At 45.1% G+C, this 9,965-nt stretch overlaps 1 pseudogene; it reads right to left on the bottom strand.

The window, feature by feature from the left end:
- Positions 1-6,680: 6,680 nt before the first annotated feature.
- LOC114922317 lies at positions 6,681-6,780 on the bottom strand (annotated as a pseudogene).
- Between the last annotated feature and the right edge of the window lie 3,185 nt (positions 6,781-9,965).

Below are 9,965 nucleotides of genomic sequence, written 5' to 3'. Positions count from 1 at the left end.
CCTTTTTGCCCCACCCCCAGGTGACCAGGGATGGAATGTAGCATCCTTCACACTTTGAAAATTAGATTTGTCATTTGTAGCATGAACTGCTTGAATCTAAACAAGCCTTCTATTTCTCCCCTGTTTACACCTGCCTTAAAAAAAATCTATTATTTGCCTAGATTGTGGGTGCGGGGTGGGAACCACTGGAAAGACAAAATGTTAAGTTAGGGATATTCATGAGGCCAAGATATTAATGGGGTGAGGAAGAAGGCAACGGCTGTAGAGAAAATGATACCTTTCAACTGGCAAATTAGTACGGAAGTGATATTAAAACTGTCTCGCCTTTAATATGCACTGTAACAATTTGTGAATAAGATAAAGAGGGGAAACTGCTTTGATGTGATGCTATTACTTAGAGTACTTGAAAGGGATCATATTATGATCCATCAAAGGAAGAAATAGTACGCACGCTGCCCTGGAGGGGGCTCTAGCTACGCAATTCAAATGAGCAGAGGGAGGTTAATTTTAATAATTCACGTCGCCTTGTGCCAATCGAACCGCAGGTTCACTGTGAAAGGCAAGAATCGAGTAAATGAGCTAAACAATTGGAAATTGCTTTCGCAAAGGGTAAGAGTCGCACTGTAGGTTTCTGATTGCTAATTGAAAGCAAGCATTTGATGATGGCTTCAGCCAGCAAGTCCTGTTTTTTTCTCCTTTGAAAGGCCAACACAGTGACTTGTTCAACAAACCATGGCTTGGCCCCGTGCGCAAATCCAGGCAGCCTGAGCTCTGCTGGGTCTCCAAAAGTACAACACATTAAGTTGTAACAGCATTTGCTTCGTTTGCAGAGTGTGAAATTGTGAAGTTTGCATCGATTGTGGTCTCATTTCTCCTCACATTAAGCCATGGTGCTCGTGTGTGTCCCCTGGTATCCATGTTTATTTTCTTTCTTCTCCAGTTAAAATGCACTTGGCTTCTTCAATGTCTCCATCTTGATCCTCCTCATAATTTGATGTGGGGGTGGGGGGTAGGTATTCCTTAGCCCCCAGCAATTTATAATATTACCAATGGTAGCTATTTTATGATAGCTCTTCTATTTTGGACCCAGCTGCCCATAGGGATGGAATTGATGGGATACATATTGTGTCAAGAAATTTTTTAAAAATGTGATTTTTGCCCAGATGGCTGTTTCTGCTTTCTTCTGATAGCCTGTTTGAGAGACCCCCATCCAGAGGTGACGGGTGGGAGAAGATCCCTTCTCTGCAGCTTCTTCACCCCACATCAGCTCTCCTTAGTAAACTGGGTGCGTATCTCAAATGACAGTTAAGCTTTTTGACGGTTTGGAAGTCAATTTCAAATATTCAATGACCGCAAATATTAGAAGGACCCTTGAAAATCTCCAGTGTTTTCTCCTTCCCCGAATTCTGGTCCCACGTTCAGCTCTTAGTCCAGAGCATCTCCAGGCCCAGGAGAGAGGGAGCTCAGCGAGTGATTGATCGTCCCATCCGAAGATGGATGAGCTGTGTAACCAAAATGTATTTCCCTCCATGCATTTAAGTGCGGCTGATGTTTTCCTGCTTTTCATAAAAGGCAGCTAATTAAATAGAATAAGCCACAGCTTTAGTGGAGAGTTGTTTTTTTCTTATTCAATGCATGTTTTTTTGCAAAAGAAATTAGAAATTTAATGGGATAGAAGAAATGATCTTATATTACTTAAACTGCTCAGCTCTGTCATCATAATGGCTCCCAGCTGCCACTTCGACAGTTGCTCGTAAGTTCCCAGTGAGGAGACTGAAGTCTGGGGTGACCAAAACTTTGTCATCTTCTCTGGTGCGTTGATGATGCATTTCCCCCCTAACAGCGAAAGCATAAAAGGAGGAAACAATATCAAAGAAGCCTGGCCCTCCCCCAGCTCCCCTCTGTCTGCTATACAAATGATTCCTTTGCATGAACCAAACTGAGGAGATTAAAAGTGAATGGCCGAAGAGCCTACGAGAAAAACAGACATTACAGGAATTGGAAACACTCTTGTAAGAATTCCGCAGCAGAGAACGAGATGGTATTAAATTAAAAACTACCTTTTACTTATTTATTAGCCTTCAAATCTCAAATTTCTGCCAACACGTTTTCTCTGTAGAAGGGCCTGAAAAACACTCTTGCTCGAGCAGATCATGCCCTTCACATATTTAACATCTGAAAAACAGATGTCTGGATTTAGCCCGTTTCATTCTGGCAAATTGGATGGGGCCCTCGAGGCCATAATTTCCACCCCCCTCTTAGTGCAGAAATCCAAGACATCCCTGATGGGTGAACATCCAACTAGAACACATCAAGAGAAGGGAAAGGCCACCAGCTCTTCAGGTCTCTGAAACTGCTCTGAGGCTAGACATCTTTTTCTATTATTCTGCCAGTAATCGGCTTCCTGTCTTTGTCTCACATACCACAACAACAGGCCTCCTTCCATTGGACATTCCTCCAAGTTCTTCAAATGCTTTGATGGTCTGGATCCTACCATAATTGTAAGAAAGAAATCTATGTCTTAAGGAATGATAGCTGCCATTCAATTGATGGTTGAACCTTTCTCCAAAAAAAGCAGAAGGATCTGGGTGGGCTTGTGTCTCCAGATCAATTAGAACTTCATCAGCTCCCTGTAATATATTTAACGGCATCCACACAACCCTGTCTCTGGAAGTCCAGGATCTTTACCAGTTTCCTTTCATCAGTAAAGAGGTTGTCTCCAAAATTTAAATCATTGTTGCTTTATTACTCAGAATAATTTGATATTCCGATGAAGCTAATAAAAATCTGGTTCTCTTAAAGGCTTGCACACAAGGTTAAGACACCCAGCATTAATCTCAGAAAATTAAGAGGTATTGAAATGTGACTTAATTGCACATGATGTACCACATATTTTTTTTTAAAAAAAAATGAATAGTAGAGTGAAATAGGGTGTTATTCATCATGTGTTCATGCTGTGACTAAATGATTCAGATCAGCCCTGAAAAGCAGCTTCATCATTTTACAGTCCTTCAAAATACAGTAGGGGGAAAAAGCATGCATTTCTGCAGCCTTGCATTCCCACAATAAAAACTGAAGCCCACCCACTGCAATGACCTTGCTTAGGCCTCTTCCTGAAATCTACTCCAGATCTCCTCTCCAAGAGGGTCCTCGTCTTTTTTCTTGATCAAGCGACCCCATCCTCCTGCGTGTAATATATACCAGCCACAACTCCCTTTCCACAAATCAATGATACTTGAAAATTATTCTCAGCAAAAAGGCCTTTACATGATACTCAAGGAAGGGAGAAAAGAGCGAGTGAGTAAACAGGAAGGGCCTTGGTTGAAAAGAAAATAAGTTTTCCCGGAGGCCTCCCACAATTTCCCTCTAATAACCATGAGCCTTAAAACCACTCTGGCTCTCCCAGAGGCGGTTCTGCCCAGGACATCACTTGCTTTATCGTGCAGTCCTGAGGTTTCCTGGCTTGGACGTCCCTCAAGATGGAACCTGCCAGATGACCCCAATTAAGCCTTTCACAAATCATTGGACCTCTTCCTCAAATTATCCCTCCCGGCAAAGTGTTTGTAATTCTGTTCCTCTAATTACTCAAGGAAAGTTGCCAATGCAAATGTTAATAAGGGATATTAAATTGACCTGAAGCTCTATTAGCATTAAATAGGGATATTTATATTTGGATCACAACAAGTGGCCTCAGGAGGAAATGAGAGTCTCTTTGGGGAGTTTTCAACCTGCCGAAGGTTGACCGCAGCTTTCTACACCCCATTGCCAATGTCTGAAGTGTTTGCCCCCTAAATGGCTACCTTGTGGGGCCAACCAAATCCTCCCTGTCTTCCATACTTGTCACCTGGCAGCATCAAGTCTTGTGGATTCTGTGATGCCCTCCCTCCTCAAGGAGAGTCTTCCTCAGAACTTCCTAATTTTCAAGAAGTGCAACTGGCTTCAAGAAGCCCAGCATTGGGACTGAAGCGCCAGTTGCTTGTTCCAGGCTTACCTCTCCACACAACAAACAGTTCACAATAAGAAAATCTACTAGTTCCTCTGAGGGCATCATCACCTGGCTGGATGGTTGGCTTGTAGCACTCCTCAGGTGTGGCGCTCTGAGAAAAGACATAAACACCACCCATTTCTGGAAATTCTGCTGGCTTTGCCAGTCTTTGTTACCACTGAAGAGACTCAGATCCTGATCAGTGGTCTCCTTGTGGGACCTTTTGGTAGGACTTCCTGGACTACAGCATGGCAGGCACCTAATCCTGGGGGCATCAACTCTCAATCAGCCAGCCTGAAGGGTCTTAGGATGGGGCAGTTGCCCAGTCTCTGAATGTTTCTGTGCTCTCCTCCTGATTACCTCCAGGTTGAGAAACAAAATGTTTGTCTCCCCCAGAATCACCGCCAGAGACTTCTTCCTTCATCCCAAGATGTGGGTGGACCTGGAGAAAAGAGCCATGTCAATCGGTACACCAATTATGCTGCAGCCGACAAAATCCAGTGGGCCTTAACAGCTCTTTCTGCTGATGGCGCAGGCATTTAAGCGTCCTCCTTTTTTTAATTATTGCTGTTCTTTGAGCTAAATGGCTGGTAAGTACCTTAGAGCAAAATTGTGCAGGAGTGTTTTTCTTTACTCTTGCTGGTGTTGTAGGAAAGCTCTGGGCTGCATTTATTTTCAAAAACTGCTTAGGCTTGTTATTGTTTTTTTGTTCCTGGATGCCGAAGAGAAATGAAATTTCACTCCTTTGGCCTGCTCAAAATCTCTCAGTTGTGCCAATGTTTTGCGGAGAACTGGAAAAAGAATGGCATGTCATGAATTGCAAGCTCAATTTCACAAAACCCGATTTAACACTCTCTCTCTCTCTTACATACACACACACACACACACACACACACACAGAGAGAGAGAGAGAGAGAGAGAGAGAGAGAGAGAGAGAGAGAGAGAGAGAGAGAGAGAGTCACATTACATAACCTCTGAGAACTATGCAAGAATCAATATGGGCCTGCACTGATAGAAATCAAGCATGCAATGCTAAATATATGAATACATGGGTTGATCTGGATGATGCACGAGACCCCCAGGCAAAATGTAATTCCAAAGTCAAGAATCCATCTTGCAACCCAGCTTGCTATGAAACACAATTCAGCACCATGGAAAGGGCTCCAGTGGAGATGTCTCTCCTCCCCCCCCCCCACCCCCATTCTGGAAGAAGGAAGAACAGGGCAACTCTTTGCTCCGCAATTGGATTGGCTCACTTCTCGGTAGGTCTTACAACTTTGGGGTTCAACTTTGTCCACTACAGAGTTAGGGTAAAACACAGACTCTCATCTGGCCTAGAGACATGATGGCCTCTCAACTGGTCCAGGTGCATGACCCCCCAACCCCAGACAGTGAAGGACTCCTGCATGTGCAGATGGAATGTCAGCAACCTTTTGTAGCAGGGATTAAGACTTTCAAGAGGGGGTCAGTTCCACACTTTGCAGTTCTGGTAATTACATAGCACAACAGAGCAATAGCACACAATCAAAAACCTGGAACTGACAAGGGCCTGCTGTGGCATTTCTTTCCCTACTTGGGATAATTAATCATAGATCTCTATCCTTGGGGATTTTCAGGAACAGGACAAACTGATTTCCATAATGTTTGAATATTTCAACCTTCTGCTCCATTCCTCCGGAGACAGTCATCCCAGAAGAAATTAACTAGGCTGAACTGCTGGGGGGGGGGGAGACGGGGACCAGGGGCTGAGGTTAGAAGAAAGGTGCCTTCAGATATATGAACTTTCACCTCTGTGGTTGTTTTTTTTTCTCACACTCTCATGGAAGAAGGAAGGTTGGGGCAAATTCACCCAGCCCCTTATATCACTTGGGCATCTTTTGGGGACTGCCTCGTGGCTCTTTTTTTCAGCCAGACACGCCGCTAGTCCTCGACTTACGATCACATTGGAGCCCTGGGACATGGCAACCGTCATAAATATGTGTCAGTTGCCAACTGTCTGAATTATGATCACGTGACCGTGGGGAGTGCTTCAATGATCGTAGGGGTGAAAAATGGTCATCAGAGTCACTTTTTTCAGGGACGTAACTTTGAACGATCACTAGATGAACTCTAGCTGCATTCTGGATCTCACCCGGTCAGTCTTGTTGTTATCTCAACCCCCGAGTCTGCCTTAGCAAATGCCTCCTGTGCCAAGGAAAAGAGGCTGGCTCCTAAGCCCTCCATCTCGTGTCCAGTGAGGACGGTCGTAAGTCAAAGCCCCAATTAACCTGACAAACTCCAGAACCCCTTAAAGGCACCTTGTCCTTCCTCCTCCTTCCTCCGTGTGCTGAGCTGCACATCCACCGCTGGCAAATTCTGCAGTGCGCTATAATTGTTCTGGCCACTGGACTGTGCAAGGCACAATGAAGTCAACAGTTTAAAACCAGGATACAGAATTGCTCGTTCTGTTGCAAAGATGGTAGTAGGGAAACACTGTTCCTTCGCCAGTTCTTAACTGTGTCCGTTTTCTGTTCAATTCGTCCCCTTCTCTTTCCCTTAAGGGCAAGGAAACAACGGCATTCAGATGCCAGATCTGCCTTTGACCTCCGGAGATAGTTAAAAGAAAAGCAACTTTGTATAAAATGGCTTTTAAAATGAAGAAGAGGAAAGACCATCAAGCCGTAGATATTTCCTCGTTTAGGTTTTATTTATTTCTAAAGCCCAGATCCATAAATCATAGTTAGGTTCCCTGTGCAGGGACCATGCTAATCTTCTCTGTATCGTTCCAATTTTAGTCTGTGCGCTAATATAAGCGAAGTTCTTTTGCAACGAATTAGTCATCGCTGGAGCCCTGAGCTGAGTGCAATCATTGTATCTTTTTAAAAGAACTAAAAGCAGAGATTGAAAATATCTGGGCATCTCTCCAAGGGGAAAATTATAAAATGGGGGGGGGGGGTTTGTCATCCAAGGTTGGACCCTTTTCAGCTGCCTCACATATGATCATATATGATAGGAATCAGAGGGCGAACAGCCTGTTAGAAATCTTAATATAATACATGCGTGTCAGGAATTGAATTTTAAATAGGGGTAATGAGAAAGCAGTATAAAATGGTATTTTTTTCCTGGATATAATCAGTTGGATGTTTGTTCACTCTTAATCTCAACTGATAGTTAAAGGTTACATTCCCTTTACACAGACCATGGGGTGGCTGAGACATTTACAAAGTTTCGTTTTAAAAAGGTTTATTTTCTTCAGCCCCCCCCCCCCACACACACACACTACCCACCCTGGAGATGCAGTCAGTCCGAAAGTTCTCAAAGAACAAGGCCCAACTCTTTAGGACCTGACGATTTTTTCCTGCCCCAAGTCTATTGTTCATCTTTCCCCCCTTTGGACCCCTCCCCTTAGGTTCTCTGCAAGCCCCTCCGGGGACACTGTCCCATTCATAGCAGTGGCCCAGCCAGGAATCTCCCTAGAAGGGGTGGGGGACACACCTTGGCCCAAGACTAAAGAACGTTCTTGGCTTCCCTTTGTGGAGAAGGCATCTCCAGGGCTTGGGTGGACAGAGGCAATCTCTCTGCTGGACTGGCCTGCAGCCTGGTGCTAGACCTGGCCCAAAAGAGACCCTGGACCCTGAAGGACCCACCACAGAAGGGTGGGCAGCTGGGCAGGCTGTCTGTCGCTCCAGACCCCCCGCCTGCAGCCCTGAAAGAAAGCAGAGGGGGGGGCTCCTGTGAGTGCAGAAGCTGCCAATGACGTGATAGAAATCCATCTGACATTGCCAGGAGCAACTGAACTCAGCCTTCAGATTTGCTTCTGATAACTTCAGAGTAGAGTTAAAACGACTGTGCTGGCAGACTGAGAGGGGAGAGGTTTGTGTGGGGTTTGGAGGGGGGTAGAGAAATAGGAGCAAATCTTTTAGCATGGTGTTAATAATGCAAGTGCTCAACACAGGAGCATCCGGGGAGGGGCTGCTGGTGAAAAGTGCTTCCTTCCTTCTTCAAGGAATCGCCCACTTCCTGAGACTCTCTCCTTCCTTCCCGCATCGTTCAGAAACCCCTGGACTTCTTCTGCTCCAGCTGCTGCCTCTTCTGGCCCCACCCTTGGCAACGCCATCAGCATAAACCACGGCACACATTCTTCATTGGGTGGTGCGGCTCTTAAACTCAACTTGGATAAAACAAAGAAGCCAAACTTACAACTAGGAGTAGCCTGGCCTTCAATGGCCTGGAGGGCTAGTGGGAGGCAGCAAGAGGCTGAGTTCTGAGCACCATCATCCTGCAGTCTAATGCCTGCCTGACATTTTTAAAAGTGAAAACATGGTAGTCCTGCTTAAAACACACATCATTATACTGCTAATTAATTATAATGTTGCCTATCGATTTGCATACCAAGGGGAAAATGTTTTTCAGCCCCTAATTGCCAGGCATCTGGAGGTTGGGGGAGGAGCCATTTTAATAGATTGCTGTGGGACAGCAGCATCAGCTGCTGCCCTCGAATTCTCTCAGAACATCTTCTGTCATGGCATTCTTAATTCCCAGTCTATTTTTCTTTTCAGAATTACTAAATGTATCTTCTATCCACACTCCCTTTGAGGTACTTCCTTTGAATTCACCAATTTCTCTGCTGTAAAACAAGGGACTTAACAGGCAGTTTTGAAGAGTTTCCTTCTGGTTTTTCCAAGGATGCTTATAACATCTTGTGAAGCATCCGGGCAGATGGACATTCTTTTAAAAATGAAAGAAGGGAAGGGAAGGAAACGAGAGTCTTTCGAAAGCCTTTCCTTCCATCACTTGTCCAAATGTTTCCCCAGACATCACAGTCCCAAGTGAAAAGAAGCAGACACACCGAGAAATGCCAAGCTTGGGTCACATCTAGCTGGGGCAACAATATTCAAGAGTTGTGTTCTCTGTGGTCTCCATCCGCTTCTAGGGGTGGTGCTCAGGTGCCACGCTGGGCTGCTAGTTTGGGCTTCCTCTGTCCACGAAATGCAGGTCTGGTTTTAAGAGCCACTCAGCTCAAACCCTAATGAAGCTTCACTTTAAATATGTGGCAGCACTCGAACATCAGGCAAATTCCACATTTGTCTGAGGTGATCATGCCACCTCTGAGGTTATTGTGTCTTCAATCAGGTGTCCACCTCTAGCCAACACCTTTTTGTGAGCCATAGTTTCAGGATGATCCACATCTTGCAGGAAAGGTGAAGTAGATCTGCTGGTTTCTTCTGCTAAGACCAGCAGTCCAGTGGTTTTAGAAGCTATTTGGCTGAAATGACTAGCAATGGCCAGTTAAGGTGGCAGGTACGGTCTTTACCACGAGGGCTTGAGGGAGACCCACTTTCAGAGGCCACCTGCCTCTTCGGCCCCAAACTGCAAGGGCAAATGGGGATATGCTGGCAGAAGATCCAGCACCCTACGGGGAATTTTCCTTCCTCCTGAATGGAATCTATGTTTGCATGGATTAAGTAGAGCAAGAGGGATCTTGACAGATGTTTGCAGAACTCCTTGCTGCAGAAACCCCTCTGAGCTTGCTCCCTGCAGGGAAAACATCCCTTTGTTGGTTCTGCGGATGGTTGAACGGCTAGAGTTCAGCGTTGCACCAGGGTCTGCTTGTCCCAGCCATACCTTTTCCCCTGCCCCTTTTCCAAACAAATCATCTCCTCTCTTGACTCGTTTATGTTTTGCCCCAGCTTTTTCTTCTCTTGCCATTCCTTGTGTTCTGACTTCCCCTCAAAGCCCATTTCTCCAACTTTCCAATAAATTCTCTTCTTCCCCGACTCTGCAAGAATTGGGAAGCGAGCAGCTACATCCGAGACATTTTCAGCCCATGCATCATTTGAATATTGAAAGGCCTCAGACTTAAATAGCTGCTTACATGCAGTTTAGTGATTCCTTATAAACTTAATGCGTGTTTGACATTTTCTTGTAAATTGTGGCTTATTTAAAATGTATCCTTGATGGAAAGTTCATCCCTGTTAAAACGTTCTGTGTGTTTTGTCTT

This window comes from Protobothrops mucrosquamatus, unplaced genomic scaffold (genome assembly GCF_001527695.2).
Source record: "Protobothrops mucrosquamatus isolate PMUCROS unplaced genomic scaffold, P.Mucros_1.0 scaffold60, whole genome shotgun sequence".
NCBI lineage: Eukaryota > Metazoa > Chordata > Lepidosauria > Squamata > Viperidae > Protobothrops > Protobothrops mucrosquamatus.
This window is presented reverse-complemented; position numbering and strand designations above follow the sequence as displayed.